The following is a 23,927-nucleotide window of genomic DNA, read 5'->3' as shown; positions in this document are numbered from 1 at the left end:
TTGAAGTCAAAAGACCCCCCTAAACTACCTTTCACCAGTATCGATAAACGTGATAACCCATAAGGGCACTTCCACCTGACACAAACACGAGCTCTCTTTCTTTTTGATCATCGTTTGGTGTGTAAAAATCACTCAACGTGGGTTCTGGTGGAAGTCCCAAGTGGTTGGTACCAGTGATTTCACTGTATATCATCAACGCTTCATCCAAATTTTTAAAGGTTTGCTCTGAAGGTTTTTCTTTTTGAATGCACTTGTTGGAGCAGATAACAAATCAGATACCCTCTGGAACGTGGTCATTAACCAACCAGTTAGAAGCTTGAAAGGCAAGTTGATCCTTTTCAAAGACCCCAAGGTCAAAAACACCCAAAGTTTTTTTAACCAACAACATCACTAATGGCAGAAGGCAACCCAACCATTTTTATTCACAAGGACTGTACAAATACCAACACTGTAACGAAGCTAGCAAGTATTTTGGTGACTCTCAAACAGAATCGGGTCAAGCGGTTACAAAAGACCTCAACTTGGCGGGTGTTGATATGGCCGACTACCTGAAAGAAAAATACAGTTTGTGGCTTGATTTTAAAAGTACCGATGACAACATGGGTCATGGCAGTGGACGCAGAGAAGGCGACTCAGCTGGAATTATGATACAAAAGATTCGGGCGAACTTCGGGCGAACTGACGACGTACTTGATTCTCATCATTGTCGCTCAACTCACGATCAAAGATGGAAATTTAAAAATTTGAGTAACTGAGTTGTATTCTGTCAGAGTTTTTGGAAGTTTTTGTAGAGTTTTTTAAAAACAAAGCAAAGCATGACCAACACTTTAATCGTTGGAAAAACCAACTCGGGGAAAACCAAGTGGGTGTTGGACATGCCTGAAACCAGTTGTCGAGGTTTTTTGGAGAGCCTCTGTCCCACGATATTTAAAAATAAAACATATCTCAAAAGACGTTGAGTGTTTACTGATCCCAATGAGTATCTCTGTGACATCGATCGAGAAAATCTTGAGTTAAACGAAGCGATCAATCTGTTATGCGATGCCTTTGAGGGAATCAACACTCTGTTTTGATCGACAACTGCAGTTCCGAACAGCAAGTCAAATATCGAAGAGCAGTTAAAATAACAGTACTTGTGCTCTCTGCAAGACAGCATTTTCGAGCAGGCACTATCATGACTCGTGTTGGTTGTTGACGCAGAAATATAACTACAGTAGGTGTTGAAAGTTTGCTATAGCTATGAATGTTACCTTCCCCACTAGTTGGAGCACTCATTACGACCAAACATCTTTATTTCAACAAAAAAAGATTGTGGTGTTATAACAACAGGAACGAACAACGGAACCAAAACAGAAACCAAACCAGCAGAGCAGCCAGCAGAGCCTAGCTCATGTGACCCAAGAGTGAAGCAAGCAGCAACACAACTGTTAAAAATAGAAGCAGGTATGCTCAAGGTAAAAAACTGGCAGAACATAATCGTAAAATGAAAGAGCAAAACTTGGCGTTGTTGAAAGAAAAAGAAACGAGTGAGCAGCAACAGCAGCCAACAGCAGCTACTCTTGCTAGTCCCTAATTAAACTGGTATCCTTTGTTGGTATTAGCAGAACTCGGTGTTAAACGCTTTTTAAAAAACAGCCCACAGGGCGCAATGCACAAACCAGTATAGGAGTGTAAGGTAGCTACCCCACCTCAACTTTCAAAACAGAGAGCTAACGATAAACCAGAAATTTTAGAAATGGAGTAATTTAAAACCAACTAAAAACCCACAAACTTTAAAAAATTTTTTTTTATCTAGTTAGTATCATAAAACGACATACAAGATGGCAACAAACACAAATGATATCATCAACTTGCTTTCCAACGGTGCAGTCGTGAGCATGATTTTCACAGGATACGCAATGTTGGGTAAACAGCCACTGAAATGGAAGACATCCGATCTAGACCGATTGAGTTTGGAAGACACTGCAAAACTGACAGCATTGGTAGCTGGTTCGACAGCAACCCAAGAGTGGTTGGTAGCAAAGCGATGAAATACCCATGGATAAGTTTGATCAATCAGGTGAAGAACAAGTAGACCTAGCAGAGCATTTAGACACAGAACTAGAACGGGACGACAGCTTTGATCTACAACAAACCACAGAAGAACAAATTCCCACGATAGATCTCAGTAAAGACACCTTAAATCGGGGAACAAACATATTTATAAATAATCCTAAAGTAGACAATTTCTATATATTTTAAACGTACCGGTCGAACTGACCTACATGTACCAAGTCCCAATGAAAATTCTGAATATCGAAAAGGTAAAGGCCTGTTTTACAAATCTGTTGGTGTAGTTATGGTGAAGTATTGCTAACTCATAAAAGCAAACCTGACATATTTGTAAATCTAAATACAATACCAAAAAAAAAGAAGCAGGTTACCCAAATGGAGAAGATTTTATTCGAAACGAACTGGGTTATCATGATTATGGAAAAAAAAAATCAACAAGCACAATCGACCTTAGCTACCATTGTAACTGAAAACATTCCGTTACAAGAACTTCCCCAGGAAGCAGATAGAGTAAGTGATATCATAGAAGACCTCATCCAAGACAGAGAGGTGTAAACAGAAGGATTAAACTTGAGAGAACTCGCCCGCATTAGACAAATTGTTAAAAACAGTAAAATGAGCCCTTATATTAAACAAAGGCAAGTTAGATGCATTAGACAAAAAAATACAACAGACCAAAACCAAATTAGACAAAGTGCAATCACCAGAAAACGACCAAGCAATTAGAGAATGCCTAAAAGATTTAGAGGGAGAAAGATAAGGTAGGCTAGAAGTCATAAACAGAGACACCGACTGCTTAAGGACTCAAATCAATCGCATCAAAGAAATGATCGAAGCGGTGAGACAACGATCCGACTCTACAAGATAAAATCTGTACGCTGTTTCGAGAACAAGGTGTGACAATTATAAGTATATTGACGGCTTTTAGTTCAGCGATTTCAACAATCGTGAGTTCTATCGTAGCTGGTATCAGAGCCTTAGGAGCTCCCACACCACCTGCAACACTGGCACCTGCTCCTATGCCAAGGCCACTGGGCTGGGAAGGGGCAAATGTCAGTGTGCTCTGATTGAACTAAGTGAACTCTTTGGTGGGAGGCCCAGCTGATTTTTCGTCAATTTCAGAAAACGAATTATCACAGAAAAGACTGCCCATCATTATCAGGTTGCGGAAATTGCACATCTCGGGAGCCCAACACAACAGTGGTGCTTGGAGCAAACACCAAATTCATCTTTCAAGAACCTCACAAGTGTTTCTACTTGCTGAATATAATATCAATCTTTCATCCAAATTCTCGCATTTTAGCTATTAAGCTGTCTTACATGCACATGCAGTGGTTGTTCATGGTCTTGATCATAAGTGAACAGTATTCTCATTAATACAAGTCTTAATCCATGGGCTTTAGACTATTATTTTGTGCCAGTCATGAGCCCAACTTTGTACACTTATGTGACATACATGTACAGTGCGGTACTTCACTGTGGTGGAGGTGACAATCTGCCTCTCTCTAGCAGGAGTTTGTTCCGTTGGAACATAAAGTTCACATTTATCTAAAAAAATTTTATATTTTGTTCATTGTTATGCTCAGTTTTGGCCTGTTTATATTAAAAGATTTAGTTAGTACAGTTGTACATGTACGTAGTTTATGTGGGCCAAGTGTGGGCTCCAACCTACAATAGATAAAAAACGAGTGATTTGGAGTGCTTTTCTTTATCGTGTTTTTGTGAAAGTTTTGTGGAAAGTTTTAGCATGTGACCTGTACATGTACAAGAAGCACAGATTCTGTTTCGTGTTCAGGCTTGATGAGTATAACATGTCTATGAATTGCTTCATTGTGTATTCTTTACACAGGTGACCTCTGTAGAGAGAGCAGCTTGCACAGTGTCCATGTCTTGTACTTTTATCCGTTTTATCCACACCTGATATTTTTTCCCTTCTACCCATATTTTACAAATTTATCAATGGCTATAATCCATGAGCCATTCTGCACTTAAAATGTAATTTCTAGACCATACATGATGTATGTCACAAGGTAAGCTTATTCATTACTCCTCAATCAATTTATTACAAACCTGAATCAGCAAGTGCTTTATCATCAATCCATTTTAGTATTGACTCCATTTACTAAAGTCTATCACTGTGTAATTTTCCCACTTTTTTCTCAATACTGGAACAGTTTTTCTGAATTGCAGTTTCTCAACTTAATCTCAAAAAGCAGTAAATAATAAATTCTAATCTACAGTGAGGATAATTTCTTTGAACCCATTCTTGGTATGTATTGGGATTATTTTAATTGCTAGAGAGGTTAATCCTTAACTTAAAACTTAGGTGTACCCACTGCCATGGGTAACACCACCCCATCAGCAAAACCCTGACATCAGCAAAACCCTGCTGAATGCTGCCTTTCTGCAGGGTATAATCGTACCAAACACCATACACCTGTACATGTACATGTGCCAGTATGCAAAAACTCTGTACGGTATTAGGTTCACCACATGATGTTATTTCACACAAAATATTGCCAACTGTAATGTAGCGGTCCGGCCCCCTGGCCGATCGCTCGGGGGCGGCGGTCCGTCCGCCACTGAAGGGGGAATTGGAGGCCAGGCAGGCAAAAAGAAAGTTCAGCAGACACTGAAAGACTTGGGTGTTCAAGCGGACTGGATTTCTTTTATAATCACAACTGCTTGGACAATTAAACCGGTGCTAATCTATGTGATTCCCGGCCGAGCCATCACAACATCCATCCACCCAGTCGTCTCGCACACAGCACATCCTGCTCTCCCCCCAAAAAACCTTGGAAACTCGCCCAACTTCAGTGCCGCCAAAAAGTATCACATTGTAGGCCACTTCCGGCCGACAGGCAAGACTTACAGAAAATACTTGTACTGTACATGTACATTCTGTGCACCCACGTGGGCCAATCACACCTTGAAGACGTGCACAAGGTTCAAAGGTCACACAATTCGCTAAATTAAATGGGGAATTCCCAGATCCCTACATGTTCCCTGCTTGAAGACCACGCGACCCGAGTGGTCCCAACAAACTTTTTTTCCAGAATAAGAGAATCATATTTACATTATAATAATCTTAACCTTCCAGTTATACATAATTTCCGTATGTAATCACTCCTATAAACTGCAAGACACAACATCTGCAGGGAAATCAGCCATGGAAAGGTACAATACATAAACAACGAATAAGTGACCAACAAATGTGGGAATGAATTAAATCACAAGGCCAACAATTTTCAACTACTAAATGGCCTGTACGAAAAAAGCACAGAACAATTTAAACAGCAATATTCTCAAGGAACACGTCCTAAAGTGGATGTGAAACAACTATCTGGTATCTTTGGCTCATTTTCTCTGATGGGAAGTTATATTATCGTTACTCCCAAACAGGGCAGGTTCCCTGCTTTTTCGCATGCCATAATTCTGCAAATACAAAGCAAGTTACACTTTGGAAAGCCCAACAATTGCCAAAGTTTACAAAGAGATATTTTATAACACCTGCAAAACATCACTAGTGAGAGTGCCGACTAAAATATTTCATTGCATCGTTAACTATGAGTTGTAGAACACACTTTATGTATAAAACCAGGGTTGGGCAACAACAATCAATAGATTTGAAGCACAACACCCAACTAAACAGTTAGAATGAAGAGCCAGACATTACAAATTACAAAAGAAATTCCTGCACAAGTGATAATAGTTACAGTAAATATAATGTTAACAGTCTTTTGAACCAAGACACCATAATCCTAGTAAATACAGGGTTATGAAAAGTGCTTTAATACACATGACAAACAATGAGATGGAGAAACTAGCAAACAATCCCGCTAACCCCAAAAATGTTCAACCAACGGTACTGTGTGGCAGTCTCTCATACAAGGAGAACATTGCAAATCTTGCTCAATAATAAGAAGCAAGCTGAACTCATCAACTGTTCAGATAAAACATAATTTTGCACTTTGCACTGGAGCACTCCTGGAACACCTGCCACTAATAGTACATACATAGGGTTAAATAATGGACAAATGAAATAGGGAAATAAGACATTTCCTTAACTGGCATTATAAAAAGATGGTGACAAGCCAAACAAAGTCTCACATCAGACTAGGGAATGTAAACAACCCCTTATTTAAAAGTGAGGAAAGTGAGCTGGAATTTACCAACTGCACAAACAATGGCATACAATTCACCTCAATGCAAAAACCCGTCACAGTACGTAGGGCCAAAAGAGGAAAATGTCAAGTGATTCCTATTCCTAATAACAGTGACAGTAAGGACTTGCAAGTATTTAGCGACATTTCTCCATCACACTGTATATTACGTACGGTAACCACGAAAGTTGTTCAAAATTGACTTGTGGGAGATAAATACTTCAAACCCACACAATTTTCAAACAGATGGATATTTGCTACACATATTAAAGTTCAAACAAGTAAAGTGATAGTACAACACAACTCGGTTTTCAATCACAACTCTATACAGCACTGACAAAGGGAGGTCATCACCATGTCCTGCTATACAGGCAGCCCTTGTCAGGCCAGTGATTAAGTTATAGCATTTGGCCACCCAGGATACCACTTCCCTGCTTTTTCCTGGGTCCTATCCTCAAGGGAAGGTATCCATACCTTAGTGTCTGTACATGACAGAACATAACTGGGATCCACTGATCCTACTGAAAACTGTGGCCAACACGATTGGTTCACCACCTTGACAGGTGCAACACTTGTGCCCATCTGCAGTAAGCTCTAGAGATGCAAAACATTTTGTGTCTTCACAAGGTGTACTATTTTTCCACTCACAGGGTGCACTCTGAAAAACGACACCATCAAATTCAGAAACAATGGGAGTAACAACAATCTGAGGACGTTCAACAATAACTGTACTCTCTTTCTCGAAACAATGAGGGTCTTCAGTACTACTGTTTCCCTCTTCAACAACAGAACGACGACAGGGAGATACAACACTACACCCCTCCTCTGAAATATCACAAGACACAGGAGAATCTTCAAATTCGTCCTCAGAACAATCTCCCTCAAAAGACACATTCTCAAAATCATCATCTCTAAAAAACTGTACAGTGGACAGATCAACGTTACACTCCAAAACCTCATGGTTATCACATGGCTCACTGAGAGCTAGAGTGGGTATAACAGTTGCAACTTCTTGCTCAAATAGGGGGCACATGTTCTCAATAATTAACTTATTTGTATCAGCAAATATGCCTAAAATGTCCCCCATGACCTTATCAAAATCAACTTCAGAATGAGTTGACAAATTCCCAACTGTGGATTCTACAGCAAAATCTTTGACTGCATGGACCACTGTTGCCACAAGCCTTTCATTACGAATGGCAAGTGCATCTTTAAGCACTGTAAGTGCAGCCATGATTACAAAGGTGAAGTCAAACTTCACATGCAAGGTACAATGACCCAATGAACAAGGCCGTCAATAAGGGGATACAGTAAAGTTCTGCTTATTGTAAGGCCAGCAAGAGCTGATTGCAATGCAAGTACATATTACCAATTTGAGTGAAATGTTTATTACATGTACCAAAGTATCAACTGGGCACTGAGTAAAATATTTTGGTTGGATCTGTAAACAAATTATGTTGACAAAACAAAGTAGTTGTATGGCAATATGGCTGTGCACAAGTACATGTACATGTTTGCATGCATGATGCATGTATTACAGTGACATAAAACTTTCCTGAGACAAGACAAAAATGGCCTGATAGAAACTCACCCCTTTACAGCCCTAATGAATTTCCTGCTCCGTCGGTCAACTGTTCATCAGCAGACCCCGTCAACCTGAATGGTGTCCTTTAATGACCACTAAATGAGTGACAAAGTGGAATGGCTGGGCGTGGTCTGTCTGCTGCCTCCCTCCTATGACAGCACAATGGTGTCAGTAGACCAGCACAGATGCGTTCTCACTGTAGTCCTGAAAAGCAACAAAAGCAAAGCAACTTTAATCAACTGACTGTGGAGGATTTACACACACATGTACATGTACCTTGTATTCAACCAAAACGCTAATATTCTGGTATCTCCTTACTTCTCAAGAAACCCAACATTTCAGTCAGGAAATTTACTAAAGGAAGAACCAGTAATTTCCAAATATAAAACTTCACCAAAGTCATCAAAAGAATACACCCATTTAGGATGAATATATACTAAAGAAAGTAAATATGTTCAATTGAGTGACTGGGTACGAATTAGAACAAATTTGTTTTCTTCAAGAATGAAGGGCAGAATGTACATGTACAGCTGTGGAATGGGCAGAGGAATGTGTACTGGAAATGTTAGTGATGCATGTAGCATGCCCTTGCTAGGAGATTTACTTCATGTTGGCAGGGATGTGATTGGAGGATTGTGAAAAAAACTGAAACTGTGAGCACAAAGCGCTAAGCCATTACGGCATTGGGTTTCGGGGCCCGCTGAAGGCCCCCGGACAATTTTAAACTTTAAATGCTCTGTGGTGCATTCTAAGCCTTGCTGGGGCATGTTTTAAGCAAAAATATTTTGAAATTACTGCCCCTTATGAAGTTATTTTGTATTGCAATTTTAGCAACTGTGGACAAATCGAACATTATTATTTCTTATATCATTTTGTTTAGGGATCTCAGTCCACTGTTAAGAAAAATGTGAACTTTTCTAAGTAGTTTTGCACACAAAACTAAAACAAAACAGGAAAAGCCTGCAGCCAACGGAGCATGCGTGTGTTGCCATCGTTCTCATGTGTGAGTAGTCAAATCATGTGCATATGGTTTACACAGCGGTGTGCGTAGGTACGACGCTGGGCTCGATATGATCGCCGGGTTCATACATGTATTTTACTCACATATAATGCAAGCAAAATACCAGTTGGGCTAAGGGTCTTGGAAAAAGCACATAAACGCAGATCCCTTCGATTATATATCTATATTTAACTCATTTAAGTAAAAAGTGTAATTTCCCAGCACCAATATTATGGTGGTAACATCCATATCTTTGGCACACAAAATGGCTGGAATTGATGATCCTACGATCTTTTCACTCGTAAAGTTTACTCTAGAAGACCTTAAACAATGGCTCTCTAAACCAATTGAAAAGAAAAGGCCAGTACCTGCATCAGTTCTGAAGGAAATGATAGATTCTTACTTGTATGATGCAAACAAAGAGGCAGATCTTATGACCTGAAGATCAGTTACATGTACAATGTGTCTTTTGGCATACACAGGTTTTTTACAATTTAGTGAACTTGCTCATATCAAGTTTTCTCATTTTTCTGTGGTGGTCAGCCTTTGTCAAGTCTTGGGTTCTCTCAGGTTTCCATACCATGCATTGTCTCACAAACATTGAGTATTCCTACTACATGTACATGTAGTTCAACATAGTCCTGACATAACATTAAAATCGTTGTATTTTCTGTGTAAAGTGGCCCCGGTGGTTGTTCATGGTCATGATCATAAATTAACCATATCCTCATCAATGTTAGTCTGCTACAACGGGTTCTAGTCCATTAGTTCATACCAGACATAAACGTATTCTTGTACGCTACGCTTACGTGACATACTTTGCCATGGCATACGTGACAATCTGCTTCTCTCTAGCAGGAGTTTGTTCTGTCAGAATGTAAATTTACTTTTGTCCTAAACCTCTTGTGACTTGTATCGTTCATTTGTCATTATGCATAATTCTGGCCTGTTCGCACTGACAGATTTGTTTCGTAGTACATGTGGGCCAAGTGTGGGCCACATCGGTTCCAAAATTTGTCATTTGGACTGATTTTATTTGATGCGTTATCTTGAAATTTTTGTGGAAAGTTTGGCCATGTGACTTGTACACATGCACGAAGCATAATGACTGTTTCATGTTTGGACTCAATGACTATTACATATACTGAACTCTGAAGAGAGAGCAGGTTGCACCGGGCCCTTTTATCCTTTGGCCTATCCTTGAATTATCCTTTTATCCTTGAATTATCCCTTTGCCCACTGGCTCTGCCATATCTTATGACTTACATGTACCTTAATATTCTTGCAATTATCACACTCACACCATAAGCTGGTCAATCAATCCATATCATTGTCAACTCCATTTTTTAGTATCCGCAATTGTGCAAAATTTATCAATCTCAATAATGGGACAGTCCTAAATTTGTCAACTTGATTTCAAATAGAAATAAATCAACTCTACTATGCAGTGAGAATAATTCTTTGTGCCAATTCTTGATCTTTATTTAGAATATCTTAACCGCCAGAGAGATCAATCCCCAACGTAAAACTTAGGTGTACCCCACCACTGTAGGGTATCAGGGCTTTAGCCCTGTTTGTTACAGATATTACAGTTAAAGGCAGGTACAAATTGAGAGATATTAATCAGCCACACTTGGAGTCAAGTGTAAGGGAAGTTATCCTTGAGGTTTTAGCCCTGTGTTTGTTGCAGATATTAAAGTTAAAGGCAGGTAATCAGCCACACTTGGAGTCAAGTGTAAGGGAAGCTGTACTTCAGAATTAAAATTTTCTCAGGGAAAGTGCTATAGTCAAAGCATGGAAAATCCCGGCAGTAAGTACAAATCTTCTGGGAATCCAAGGATCAGCAATGACAGTACCAAGTACCTTAGTACACTACTTTTAAAGACAACCCATGTCAGGCAGAAACAAAAATAATCCCATTCGGTGCCATCAAAAACAGCGAGAGGTGTACATGTACATTGTTAAACCTTTGGACATGAGTTGCAGGGATTTGAGATGACGTATGGTCTCGCCATGATCAAACATGTTCACTGGATGCCCAAGAGTCAACCCTTTACTTTGTGATCCTTTTGGCAAGATACTGGTATCTCAAAATCAAGAGGTATTGATAATAATATCCATGTTCCCATTTTCTAGGACCGTTTAGGACTAAATTCAGCTCAAAATGGAAGATGAAATGGAATCAGACATCTCATCTGATATCCCATAATAACCCTCTGAATAATAATGATCAACATTGAATAACACTAGACAAATTAATCAGTCAAGCTCAGAATAAATCACAATCTCAAACTAAAAGTCGTAAATGACCAAAACACATCAGTGATGTCTACACGGACTCAGACCTCCACAAAACTCCCAACCAATACATGCATGTACATGTATGTCACTTTACCCAGAGCCAAAATACCAAGAGGCAACCTACATGTACCTGTACACTAGTCATCATCAATTCCCCAGACGTCAAACTTGCTAAAGTTAATCCGATCAGAAATAGCCAAAGGTCCGAATAGTCTTATTGGTAATTTTGTGAGAAGTGTTTCTGAGAATGACCAAGGGGGTATTACTGCTAGATGTCATACTCGGGCTCAGGCAAGAAGTCTTAAAGGCATGTGGCAACATGACCAATGGGCCTTAACTACCAAATTTGCTAAATCAAAAAACCCAAAGCAAGGCAGTTGTCACTGGAATCCCAACGGAATTCTAGAAGCCTGCAAGAAACTCCTTCCCCGCATTAAGTGTGGGTCGGGTCTACTAGAAAATACCTACCCAAACAGTCACTACATACAGTAATACGGAAATTTCCTGGGCGTATTATTCATTCGCTGAAAAGATCTGATCACCCGTGGTGCACACTGACCTCCCACAATACAGAGCGGTCTTGCCGCCATGATCGTCCTTCTTTTCGAAAGCAACTCAAAAGGTCAGAGCCAGAGTGGGGAGGATGGGTGGGAGAGGACTGTTAAGGTAGGTATTCTCTAGTAGACCCGACCCACACTTAATGTGGGGAAGGAGTCCACAGCGCTCTACCTACCCAAACAGTCACTCCACATGCAGAGTAGCACCGGTCTAGGTGGGGGGTTGGTTGTTACATATAAACAAGGAGGAATGTATAACTTTAAGAAATGGTAATGGAACTTCATAATGACTTGTCGTCCATCCTACAGGAGGTCCCTTTGACCTCTGTACTGCGAACAGCAGGATTGTCCCGCCTTTTGCGATGTTAGTATGCAGGACATCCCTAAAGTTACAGGAGGTAGAAGGAGACTTCCAACATACAGTTTTGCAGATGTCTGCAATGGAAAAATCTCCAGAGTAAGACCAAGATGAAGATCCTACTTTTATGACATGAACCATGATGTAGTAATGACTATGTTCATCAGAGCTTAATGGCCAGATGGTCGAAGCTGTCCAGCAGGCAATAGTGTACTGACACCATGGGACGGTGTGGTCTCATGAAAGTGATAAGCGATGGGGTTAATATTGTCCCTCTGGGGGTAACCATTTTCAGAAGAAAGGGCAACCTGACACGGGTGTGCATAAGGCAGGTATTACTTAGGGTTCAAAGGAAGGACTGGAACGCATCTAGAGAACCTACAATCCTTGACAAAATAGTTGGAACACCTTGTGGGAAGTGCGGTGAAAAGATACCCCTCTCCCCCATTCAATGTTGCGGTCATTTCTTGGAGCAAGATTCGGCCCAACTTACCCAATGAGAAACAACATTGACAGGGGGTGAGGGGGCGAGCATGTTCCAATGAGATTTGTCTAGGATTGTCTCTAAAAAGTCTGCCTCATCCTAATAGGGAGCACGTACATCCCACTCTTTAAAAATGCTGCACGCGTGCATCTGATAACAACAGTAACGGTACACCACCTGAACTGAAAAAAGGAGAGTCACTCACATTCTTTTTCTTTTTGTTTTTCATGGTTCACTGTTGCAATGTTTCATCTGAAACCCTATCAGAAAGTGAAAAGAGGTCAGACAGAATTGTGTATTCCTCATGTAACCATATAGCAGTTCAGACCCCCCAAAAAACAACTTCATTTGAGAGAGATGTGTGCTGAAATTGTATGGTGCACCGTTCACGAAAATGTCCCTGCGGCTTATACGCCAATAATTGAAGAATGAAATTAGTCACTAAACACCATGTCATATATGTACCTGCGCAGCGTAGCCTGGGCTACCACCGCGCGGCCCAGCCATGCCTGCCTTGGAGAATTCCTTTCTTACGCTGTCCGTGACTGAAAACCCGGTGAACTCACCAGCGGGCAGTTAGGCCAGGGATCATTACTTTTTTCGCGGTGCTGAGGAATCCGTGAAAAGTCCGTGCACTAATCACCCTAAATCAACAGTGCACCGTCAGGTTTTCCATTCTTCGATAATCCTTGAAACTTCGGTGACAATCACAATCCAAGGTTTTGCGTAAACATTGGCTCAGCCTGAGTGAAACTGTTTAATGTAAGTGTGAACAAATTCTAAGGGGGCCGGACAGCCCTAGTTTATGCAGCCAGCCTGTGTACCCAAATAGCGCCGTTTCATTTCGTGAAGCCATGGCACTGCCTTCTCTGTCTGTTTTCCTTCCTCGACTCCGCGGTATGTGTCGGAATTGTTAAGCTTGCGTCAGCATTACACACATAATTGACAATGTCTTCCATAATTTACAGCGGCTTATTAATTTGCAATTAATTGTTAAATTCTTTTTTTGTCAAAAAAAAGCACAAATATAGTACGAAGCATATGAATAAAGAGAAAATGTCGGGCTATAATTTTTTTTCACGAACATCATGCTGAATGAGCCCGAAGCCATACTCGCTTTTTAATCTCCATGTTGCTGAAAGCTGGATAGGCCTACTCTTGTGAAAAGTTAGGGCATTGATTGCAATTTCATTTTAAAAAATATATAAAAACTTCGAAACCTTTCGTATGTTTTAAGTAATATTCAATAAACGATGTAACTTTTCGTAATTTTCCCAGTGTCATGAGCTGGGGGTTCTTCCTGCGCTCTTGTTGATTTTGTTGTCGTTGTTGTTGTTTACATATACACGTAAGTAGGCCCACTGTATATCTTTTAATATACCGTAATTTCCAGACTATATGCCGCTGCTTATACCTTGATTCTCACGTTGAAAATAATGCAGCAAGCACACTGTACTCCAGACGGATTTTTTATGGCTCACCTGCTGAGCAGTAAAAAGGGCTAAACCTGACGGCAAATTTCACCATGTTCTCACCAACCACAAAGAAAGATTAAGCCGGCTTTCACAGCTTGTCAATTACACACAACAGTACTGTTATTCGGCCGTTTATCTACCCCGTTAATGAGTCACAGCTTTATCCCTGCGGGGCAAAACATAACCACACTGAACTCAACAAGGTCATGCAGGATTTCAATGGTCCCTAGGGTTAAAACATGTACATGCAACTGCCAGTCTTCTCCCGAAGAGTGCCATTGTACATGTAGATGCTCGTGTCGCGTGCTCATCATGATGAGCCGTGTTACTGTCGCTCTTTGTTGTTTTACGGCGGTGTTAACTGAATTTCTTTCTGCCAGCATGTTTCAGTAAACTGTTGAAGAGAATTCATCCTTTTGTAGGCAATGTCATAGTTCGGAAAGACCCAGTGCTTAATTGCGGAATGGAAAATAAACTAAGCCTTAACTGAAAAGAGTTTCGTCCTCGGCCTATATCAGACCGGCGTGCGTCAACGTCAGCAAACCGTATAAAAATACCTTCCTGATCAAGACGGATAATGTTGTTTTTTCGCGAATTGTCCTGCTCAAAAACTCAAGGGAAATGTACACTTCACCAACTCACCAGAAGTTTCATACATCAACTGGTTTTAACATAAGAAATGCTGCTTCACGAGACAATCTGCGTGTTGCATTTTTCCTGATTGAAAATGTTTTCTCACTTATTTTCTGAGCATGAAGAAAATATTTTTTGAAGTGACCCGGAACTGGTTAAACTTATCTTTAACTAGGAAAGTTGTCATCAGCCATTCGGCCGAGCCTTCACGTCCAAATTAAAAAAAAAAAATTCCTTAGAATGTGAGGATAGATTAGTAGAGCTGCATTCAGCTAAAATACAAAGGAAACGAAACATGTCCCAGTCCTTTAATTTTTTGGTGCAAGTAATAACTTTTTATTTTCAAAAGTCTTTTATAACCCTCCACTGATTTTTTTTAACAGAACCTGGTAGCGTGATGTGGTCTCACCCCTTTATTCACACACACTTCGGGTTTCTCAATTGAAAGCAATGCAACCCTCTTTACAATACACCCCCTTGAAATTGGGTGTTTTGTCATGTATCCCTATCTACTTTGCTTTCGTTATTTCTAATATTTAACTCCAAATGTACATGTACCAATTTTGTGTATTAATTTATAAAATCTATTATAATATGGAAACCATCTATATATCATGTACATGTATGCATTTGGGGAACACGTCTTATAAGATTTATAAAACCGGGTTAAAGAGTAAGAAAAACTCATTCAACATCAAAAACGCTTAAAGTTATTTCATCTAAGAGCCTCAGTGAGAGCAACTGGCAGCTACTAGTCCTCCTGTTTCTGTCCAGTCTTAAAGTCAAATAAACAGTTTTATATACATTCTCAACTTCACTTACTATCTAATAATAGGAGTGAAATCTACACACATCATTGATAATGTACGTTTTTACTCACAGTAAAATGCCTTCAAAATCACCAACTCAATTTCCTCCAAAATTAAATCATACACATTTCAGATTTTAACTGTCATTTCCTATGTGCATAAACCAGTGTCACACTGAATGTGTTGTGAAATGTTTAGGCTCTCTTGCCTCACACGAAATCCATTTTCTCAAAGCCTTTGAAACCACTTTAGAAGTAAAACAAGTTTCATGGCTGTTTTTTGGTCCCAAGAGACTGACAACACTCAAAATCACTGCAGCACATTTACTTGAAGGTTTAGTTTCTATTAACTTTTTATAAGAAACCTAAAATGCATGCTGTTTCTCAGTAAACCTTCCTTTCAACTTTTCACTTTTTCACCTGACTTAAAAAGAGAAAATCTAAAATACATGAAGAACAGTGCAATGCGGCAATCATAACAATTTGAATGCCCAGACTAAAGACAGTGTTGCTATACCTCGTGATTCGAGGCAAGCTTTTACAAAGTGACCACCATCTGTGGAATGGACTGGTTCCTTTGTGCCATTCTTATCCACTGAGAACATTGTATTGTTGCAAGGTGTCTCTTATGTAAATAAGCAATAGCTTGCCCAGAATCACAAGGTATAGCAACAGAGGTTTTAGCATGGAGATTTAAGTTACGTTCACGTGAATTTAAAGAACTCGGTGTTCCAGATTTTATTCAAATATAACTCGCAAATGGCTTATTGGTTGCAGCCATTACCCAAACCATTCAAGGCATATTCGAAACTGATCAAGCATCTATGTATTTCCTCATTTAATTATACTAATATTCTTCATGTTTAGGTCTAAGAACCATGTTGCTCCTTTAGAGTCAACGGCAGTGATCAGCGGGGTGACAATTTCTGAAGAGGCACCACTTAAAGGCAACTTGCCTTTAAATTTTTATACGGGCATGATTTTGCTGGGTTTTCTATTTACATGTGGCGCCAGCATGTAACCTGAAGATCAATATTAAAGGTGCAGGGGATGGGTTGCAATAAGAATGAGCTAGAGGAAACATGAATTGAAGAATATTGTCAACTTGTGTGGTACGGAAAAAAATTACAAAAAAATGGCTTACCTAAGGAAAAACATTCAGATACATGTATGCCCAAATGCTCGGCAAAGGTGTCGCCGGCAGCAACAACAAAATTCTAAAAGAAATTGTACTTGGAGTTCTAACTAGGACGAAAATAAAGAAACTTCCGTAAATGCATAACATTTCTAATTACATCCTAATGCTTTCCTGGAGAAATAGTAGTGAGAAAACTCACACGAAATTTATTGCACCCTAATTTTTGACGCTTTTCTAATACTAAAAAAAAATAAACAAATAAACTAACCGGCCGGTTACAGTCAGGCCTTTTTTCCCCTACATGACAGAGCAGTTTGGGCACAATAATAAGTATGGCAGTGCCGCAAAACATCGAATTTTAAAGACGTGAAAGATATAATGTTCAAATATTCATGTCACAAGTTCTTAGTGAGTCTAATAATACCACAGAACATGAAATAAGATGCACAAAAGGCAAATATTTCAGTACTTTAATGTGATCTAAACGTACTTCGGGTCCACAAATGGGATTTTTTTCAGAGACGAACCTAATACGAACTTGATTGTGGGAAAAAGGGCAAATACTACTGGTTTGGACCAAAGTGTAGGGCGTGATCAGTGAGACTACTTTCCATCGTTTTTCTTATAGTAAGTTGCGTGAGTAAAAATTGGTAATCATTGTTGAAAATAATCGAGAAGGTATGAATGCAATTTTCTACTTTATAACTCAAGCTCAGGGGAAACAGGTTGAGCAGATCAGTTTATGCGGAGGACCTTTTCATGTTTTCATGGGTTTCCATGTCATGTGTACTCCGTGCAGACATCCCATAAAGCAATTTGCATAAGTTTCCTGGAATTTGATATGTAAACTTCAACATTGTATTGGGTTTTTAAGGAAGGTTCCAAATTCAGCCTACAGCATCATTTGTCAAGTTTGGGGTCAAAAACTAAAAAAAATCTGTTTTTACTGAGTTTTAAAAAGGCGAAGGCGCCCTGGTAGGCTGAGGGTTTGTATCCATCATATTCCTCTAGGCCATCTTGGATGTGAAAAAATTAATAAGTCGTGTTGAAATTTTCTGTAGGGGCCTCAAAGCAACGTCAGTTTACAATGTACATCACACATCATGGTGTGGTCAAAGGAGTGACTGGTTCCATAATTAGGCTTATTTAGACTTACTTATGGTTTTGTAAAATACAGTAAGGTGATTTTCAACAGTTTAATATACCTGGAGATAAGAAATTTCTCGTATGTGTTAAAATTGTCAGGAATGGCCTGAAACCAGTCTCAGACAGCACACTTCAAGTTTTGGGTTATAAGATTGCACGGTTAGGTTTTTAGGGTAAAAATAGTGTATTTAGGGTTTTGCAAGAGTACACAGCAAAATGGTGTTTTTTATCATTTTCAAAGTTTTGAATGAGTAAAAATAGTTCATTTGAGTTGATATTTTCAGAAATTGCCTGAAACCAGTCTCTGACATCACACGTCAAGTTTTGCTTTATAAGATTCCACGGTTAGGTTTTTAGGGTAAAAATGGTGTATTTAGGGTTTGGCAAGAATACTAAGTACAATGGTGTGTTTCCATCATTTTAAAAGTTTTGATCAAGTAAAAAGTGCTATTTTGTATTGAAATTTTCAGGAATGGCCTGGAACCAGTCTCTGACATCACACGTCAAGTTTTGGGTAATTAGATTGCATGGTGAGGTTTTTAGGGTGAAAATAGTATATTTAGGGTTTTGCAAGAGTACACAGCAAAATGGTGTTTTTTATCATTTTCAAAGTTTTGAATGAGTAAAAATAGTTCATTTGAGTTGAAATTTTCAGAAATGGCCTGAAACCAGTCTCTGACATCACATGTCAAGTTTTGCTTTATAAGATTCCACGGTTAGGTTTTTAGGGTAAAAATGGTGTATTTAGGGTTCGGCAAGAATACTAAGTACAATGGTGTGTTTCCATCATTTTAAAAGTTTTGATCAAGTAAAAAGTGCTATTTTGTATTGAAATTTTCAGGAATGGCCTGGAACCAGTCTCTGACATCACACGTCAAGTTTTGGGTAATTAGATTGCATGGTGAGGTTTTTAGGGTGAAAATAGTGTATTTAGGGTATTGCCAGAGTACTAGGCACAAAGGTGAATTGTAATCATTTTAAAAGGCTTGAATTAGCATATATGAACCATTTGTGTTGAAATTGTCAGGAGTGGCTTGAAACCAGTCTCCGACAACACACGACCATTTTCTCTCCTTACAACTTCATGGTTAGGTTTTCAGGGTAAGAAATGCATACTTAGGATTTGGTCCCAATACAGTGCTATGGAGTTCTAGGAGTGCCATCCGACCTATTACTATTCTGAATATTTTTTTTAGGGATAGAAACGGAATACTTGCTTGATGTTGTCTTTGAGAATTGATAATGGGATAACAACATCCTTTTATTAGTAATCACAGGATGACAGTACGTGTACCTTAATCACTGTAGGACAACATGATGTAGAAAGTAACACAATCACCAAAGACAACACTGTGTTTGCATGGTGGCTTATCAATACACCCACTGACATGTAATGACATTTCACTTTCAGGATGTTGCCATTCCAGTAATTCACTGGGTTGTTAATGAAAATAAACTTCTCAATCTGACTGGTGGTCCCTGCTATATATAACTGATGGTTATAATATACACGAAACTAGCCAACTTTATGATTTTCTGTATTAAAATCCGGGACAGATTGTGGGTGATGAAAACTGGTGTCACACATTACGTGTAGTTTTGCTGGTCACTATTGGACAAATTCCTCTAGAACTCCACCAGCTGTATTTTTGTGGATGTTAACAGTTTCACTGCAATGCATTTTTTTCATTCGAGTCTGACAGCACTGGATGCATGAATATAACATAAACAGACAGGGAAACGCTTGAATACGTATATCAAGGCCACTAAGCCATTTAAAAAGAAAACAAACAAGACAGGTTTGTCAAGGTAAGAAAATAATGTTACTTCCGAAAAAATAGCATGAAATTATATCGTCACAGGCAGAATGCCCGGCATCCTTCAACAACGGCATTCGAATATATTTACATGTATAACTGTGCCCTGGTTCACCAGACGCACCAAACCGCAGGCATAGGAAGGCCCACTGCGCCAGGCTGGTATAACTATAACCCTGTTGACGCATTTATGGCGCTTTAGATTGGGCTCCATCCCGTATGGGGTTTGGTCATACACTAGTGGGAAATGACTTGATGATGAAATATACTTCATTTAGTATAAATTCATCATTTATGTCGAAGGAGTGACCCGAAATCAGTCTCCGACATTTTTGAAACGTTAAACTTTGGGGTAAATGAAAATAAAGTTCTTTTTTGGGTTGGTCCATACTGATCGAGGTTATAATACATGTATATAGAGGAAGAACATGTAACACCCAGTTTGGAAAGAGTTCTCATATTCCCTTCGTGCACATTCCAACGATGCCTTTTTCTCCCTCTTTAGCGGGAATCAAGGGCACCGGGAAGCTCTTTCTTTTGTAATGATAACCTAGAGCACCCGCCGTTGAGTCCCCCCATCCTCCAAGTTCCGAATCTCAGCTGCCTTGCCCCTGCGGCGCGGAAAGTGTTTGGTCTACTCATCGACTAATGTGTTCATCCGTTTTCCCTTCTTCTCATTTTTCTTCGCCAATCTTCGCAATTCCTGGTATTGGGCATGAGCAAGTTCAACTCTGCAACTGCTCACATTTCTTGACCGGTTCTATTTGTTCACGCCTATTACGTACTATTATTAGTTACATTTACAACGGACATATCTGATTGTACAAATACATATACAGTACATGTACATATATGATGTACACGTATTGACCGAATCTTCTGTAAGTGCAACTATACAGTAAACCGGATTCGATGTGTTAAATTGAACATGAAACAAGTGAAGGCATGCAGCTATATCTCCATGGTGAAGGTAAAGCTCCGTACATGCATTCATCTGTTATATTTCTGAAGAGGCATGAATAGAAATTATAATCTAGAGAAATTATGCATTCTCACAAGTCAGTAACATTCCCAAACTGTAAAGTAAACAATTGCATTTTGTGTTAGGGAGGACAATGGTAAGCTTATTTTTGTAATGCACATACTGAGCTTGATTAAAGTCAGTAGGACAAGCAATATATTTACTGTGACAGGTCACTTTTGTATGTTATTTGTATAGCGCCCTCAGTTGGCTGTGCTCAGTCAACCATTCAGTGTGAGTTCATTTAGAGACCCCCTCTGGGCACTTGCAAGTTCATTTAGTGACCCCCTCTAGGCACCTTTGTAGTATATTGCCCTTTGTCTCATAACACACTGAGTCTTCAGCCAGTAAGCACCGTCCAGAGTCATCCTTTAGCTGCCACATAGCCAACAAGTGCCATGATGCCTGTCCCCGCAATTTAGTCCAGTTCATCTTTTGTATTCTATCCAAGTTTGATTGGGTTTTTTTCTTGTTTTGGTTTTAGCTTTCTGCACCATTAAAGATTTGGAAAGAAACCAGACCATGCGTCAATGGCCTTGACTTTCCCCCGTGTCACATTACCATAAAGCTCATTTTTGTAATGCACATTCTGAGCTTGATTAGAGTCAGTAGGACAAGCAATATATTTACCATAAAGCTCATTTTTCACAGGGATAAGACTTTGGTAACTACATGTAACAGTAATCAAAGGATATTTAGGTGTTAATATCTTAGACTTATTATTCTCTTTCTTAAATGGGACATGTTTGTCAAGGCAGTTATTTAAAATATCTATAAAAATGAATAAATGATAAAATGGCATCCTCAGCATTTAAGACAGGCCTCCAGTCACAAGAAGAAAGATGATCTTTAAAATTCTCTACATTTTCGGATGTAAAGTCTTGGGCTGGACTGTTTTCAAAATTACATGTAATACGGTTTACTTTGAGTGGGTGCGAGGTGAATATCAGAAAGTGATCAGATAAGTCAGTAACGATTATTCCAGATTTCGCTAAGGGAAGTATATTAGTGAATATATTTTCAATTAAGGTAGCTGATGATGATGTCAACCTACATGTAGTTGGCATATGAATTCATGGCAAACTTGAGGAAGTACATGTACATGTAAGTCATATAAAAAAATACTTGTCTACTGATTGTCTACTGTTATCTGACTTAAGCAAATATAAGTTAAAGTCACCCAAAACAAATCAATATTTATTTTCACTGCTTAGATGGCCGAACAATGTTTAACAACTACATGTACGTTTGGATAAGAAGTCCTCAACCTTGGCATCTGGGGCTTCATAGGCTACTCCAATGACAACATTCCTTATATTGTGAGATGTGAGGATCTCAACAAATATACATTCAAAAGAGCTGTTAATGTACATGTACATACATGTAAATTACTTCGCTCAGGCCTAGAGATTTATTGAAGATCAGTTGACGTGGAGAGCAACTCCACCACCGATTCCTCCCTCTCTGTTTTTAGTTTACTACTAGGGTATAGCCAGGTACATGTAAGTTAAATTTGATCCAGACAAAAAATTGAATTGAACCGTGTCTCAGTCAGGCCTATGACAGAAAGATTGTGATTTAATGAATAAAGGAAATATTGGAATAGGTCAAAACTTGTAGTGAAACTTTTAATGTTCAGATGCAAGAGTGAAAAGTTGTCAGTTGAATCTTGATTTTGTGAATAGTAGTGTGAATTTGTAGTATCAAAGTTTTCCTCATTTTCATTCTTAGTACATGTGTCTCAATAGAGATGAGATTCTCAGAGGGAGGCACATGTACATGTAGTTAGACTTCATGTCAGAAATTACTGATTAATATTCTTGAGACTCAAGAGAATTAAAAGGAGAAATGGAAGCCAAACACTGAGCACAATACCAGTTCCCATCATCATTTGCTAAATTGGAGAAATCAATAAGATTAAGGCCAGTACATTTAAAGTGTGTCCAGAGATTACCGCAGTCACACATAATACTGTTTGGATTATTTTACACTGGGTTACAGCATATGCTACAAGGAAATTTAACAGGCATATAGACACGTACACTTTACTAAACTAATATACAAGGAAAAGGACTACATTGCATGTACATGTACTTGTACAACGTACGGGTATAGGCCTGCTTAGGGTAAGAAAAAACTGAACACAATAAGAAGAGTGCGAAACAACTGCTGCATGGCCCTCCCAGCAAGGACACTAATCCAACCCACCAAAACTGATAATTTCAAGGACTTGAGAAAGTATAGGTTTAATGGTAACACTTGTTCGCACGCTGCTTCACGGTTACCACGGGTTACGCTTGAAGATTGCATACCCTAAAGTGGCGCAAGCAGAAACACTGGGCACTTCAAATTTTCGCTTGTAACGTTTGTGTATGGAGTAGTACTTTACCTGCAATCTCACAAAAGGAGAAATTTAATCAAACTCCAAATATTCTCATTCATAAATGTCGATTTCATATACCCGCTACAAAGTTTGGGCCAGATTTTTCTTTCAGAAGTGCAAAATGAACTCTTTTAAATGTGCCCCAAAATATGTTTAACAAGTTTTAGTTACGTAAGTGAGTGGAGTCAATATTGAAATACTAGAAGTGATCAATTTTTATTGTACTTCTAAGATTTGTTGTGGAATTTTCTGAGATTTTTAACAATAATGGTCATACCATTCGCTCGTCACCCAGCGTCCGATTCAGGGCGCCAGCTCAAGAGCTAATTCACACCAGGCCAATTTACCACACGCCTTGAATCTACACCTACATGTACCTGCAAAGGACTCAAAATTCCTCCATAACAAATACCCTGATAACAGCATCTGTGATTCATGCGGTGCAACTGAAGATTTTCAGTAGCACTGCATGCTTGAATGTAAACAGTTCACTCTTCATACACAGTCTCTCCAAAAGACACTTGGCTTGACAGATACTCAAATGACCCTCACACATTTACTGAGACAATATTAAACATCTTTCTTCAAATCCAAAGTTCTGTTCAGTCAAGCGCTGATGAAATGAAAGGATATCTGAATGTGTCGTATCATGTTGTACTTTGAGTCGATTAGTTTAATTGTTCTGGAAAAGGAGATACCACTATTTATAAAAGAGTGCCTTAAATCAGTAATTATTGTTCAAGTAAGTCATTGCATTGAAACTGTGATTAAAATCAGTGATTTAAACCAACATGATTTAAATCAGCTGTGCTACAAAGCACAGTTTAACACATCAGAAGCATGATTCTGCAGGGAAGGTTGAGATGCACAAGCCAAAAAAAGAACATTCTTCTGAGGTAATTTGAACTGTTTTCCACACATTTCTCAAGATGAGAAAGACAAGTTTGATGAGTGGGAAACAAAGGAAAATTTGTGCAACTGACCAAAGATATAATAAATTAAACTT

General features: G+C 39.1%; 1 long non-coding RNA gene across 2 annotated transcripts in view; it reads right to left on the bottom strand.

The window, feature by feature from the left end:
- LOC110990653 (uncharacterized) overlaps nt 1–23,927 on the bottom strand; it is a 51,908-nt gene that overhangs the window by 13,918 nt on the left and 14,063 nt on the right. The window contains exon 3 of one of the 2 annotated variants that reach the window (XR_015426473.1): nt 7,807–8,004. The exons of the other annotated variant lie outside the window; for it this stretch is intronic. This is a non-coding gene — a long non-coding RNA (uncharacterized LOC110990653). The remainder of the gene's footprint in view (nt 1–7,806; nt 8,005–23,927) is intronic. 2 annotated transcript variants of the gene reach the window in all.

This window comes from Acanthaster planci, linkage group LG09 (assembly GCF_054643075.1).
Source record: "Acanthaster planci isolate LZ-2023a linkage group LG09, COTS_SCS, whole genome shotgun sequence".
NCBI lineage: Eukaryota > Metazoa > Echinodermata > Asteroidea > Valvatida > Acanthasteridae > Acanthaster > Acanthaster planci.
This window is presented reverse-complemented; position numbering and strand designations above follow the sequence as displayed.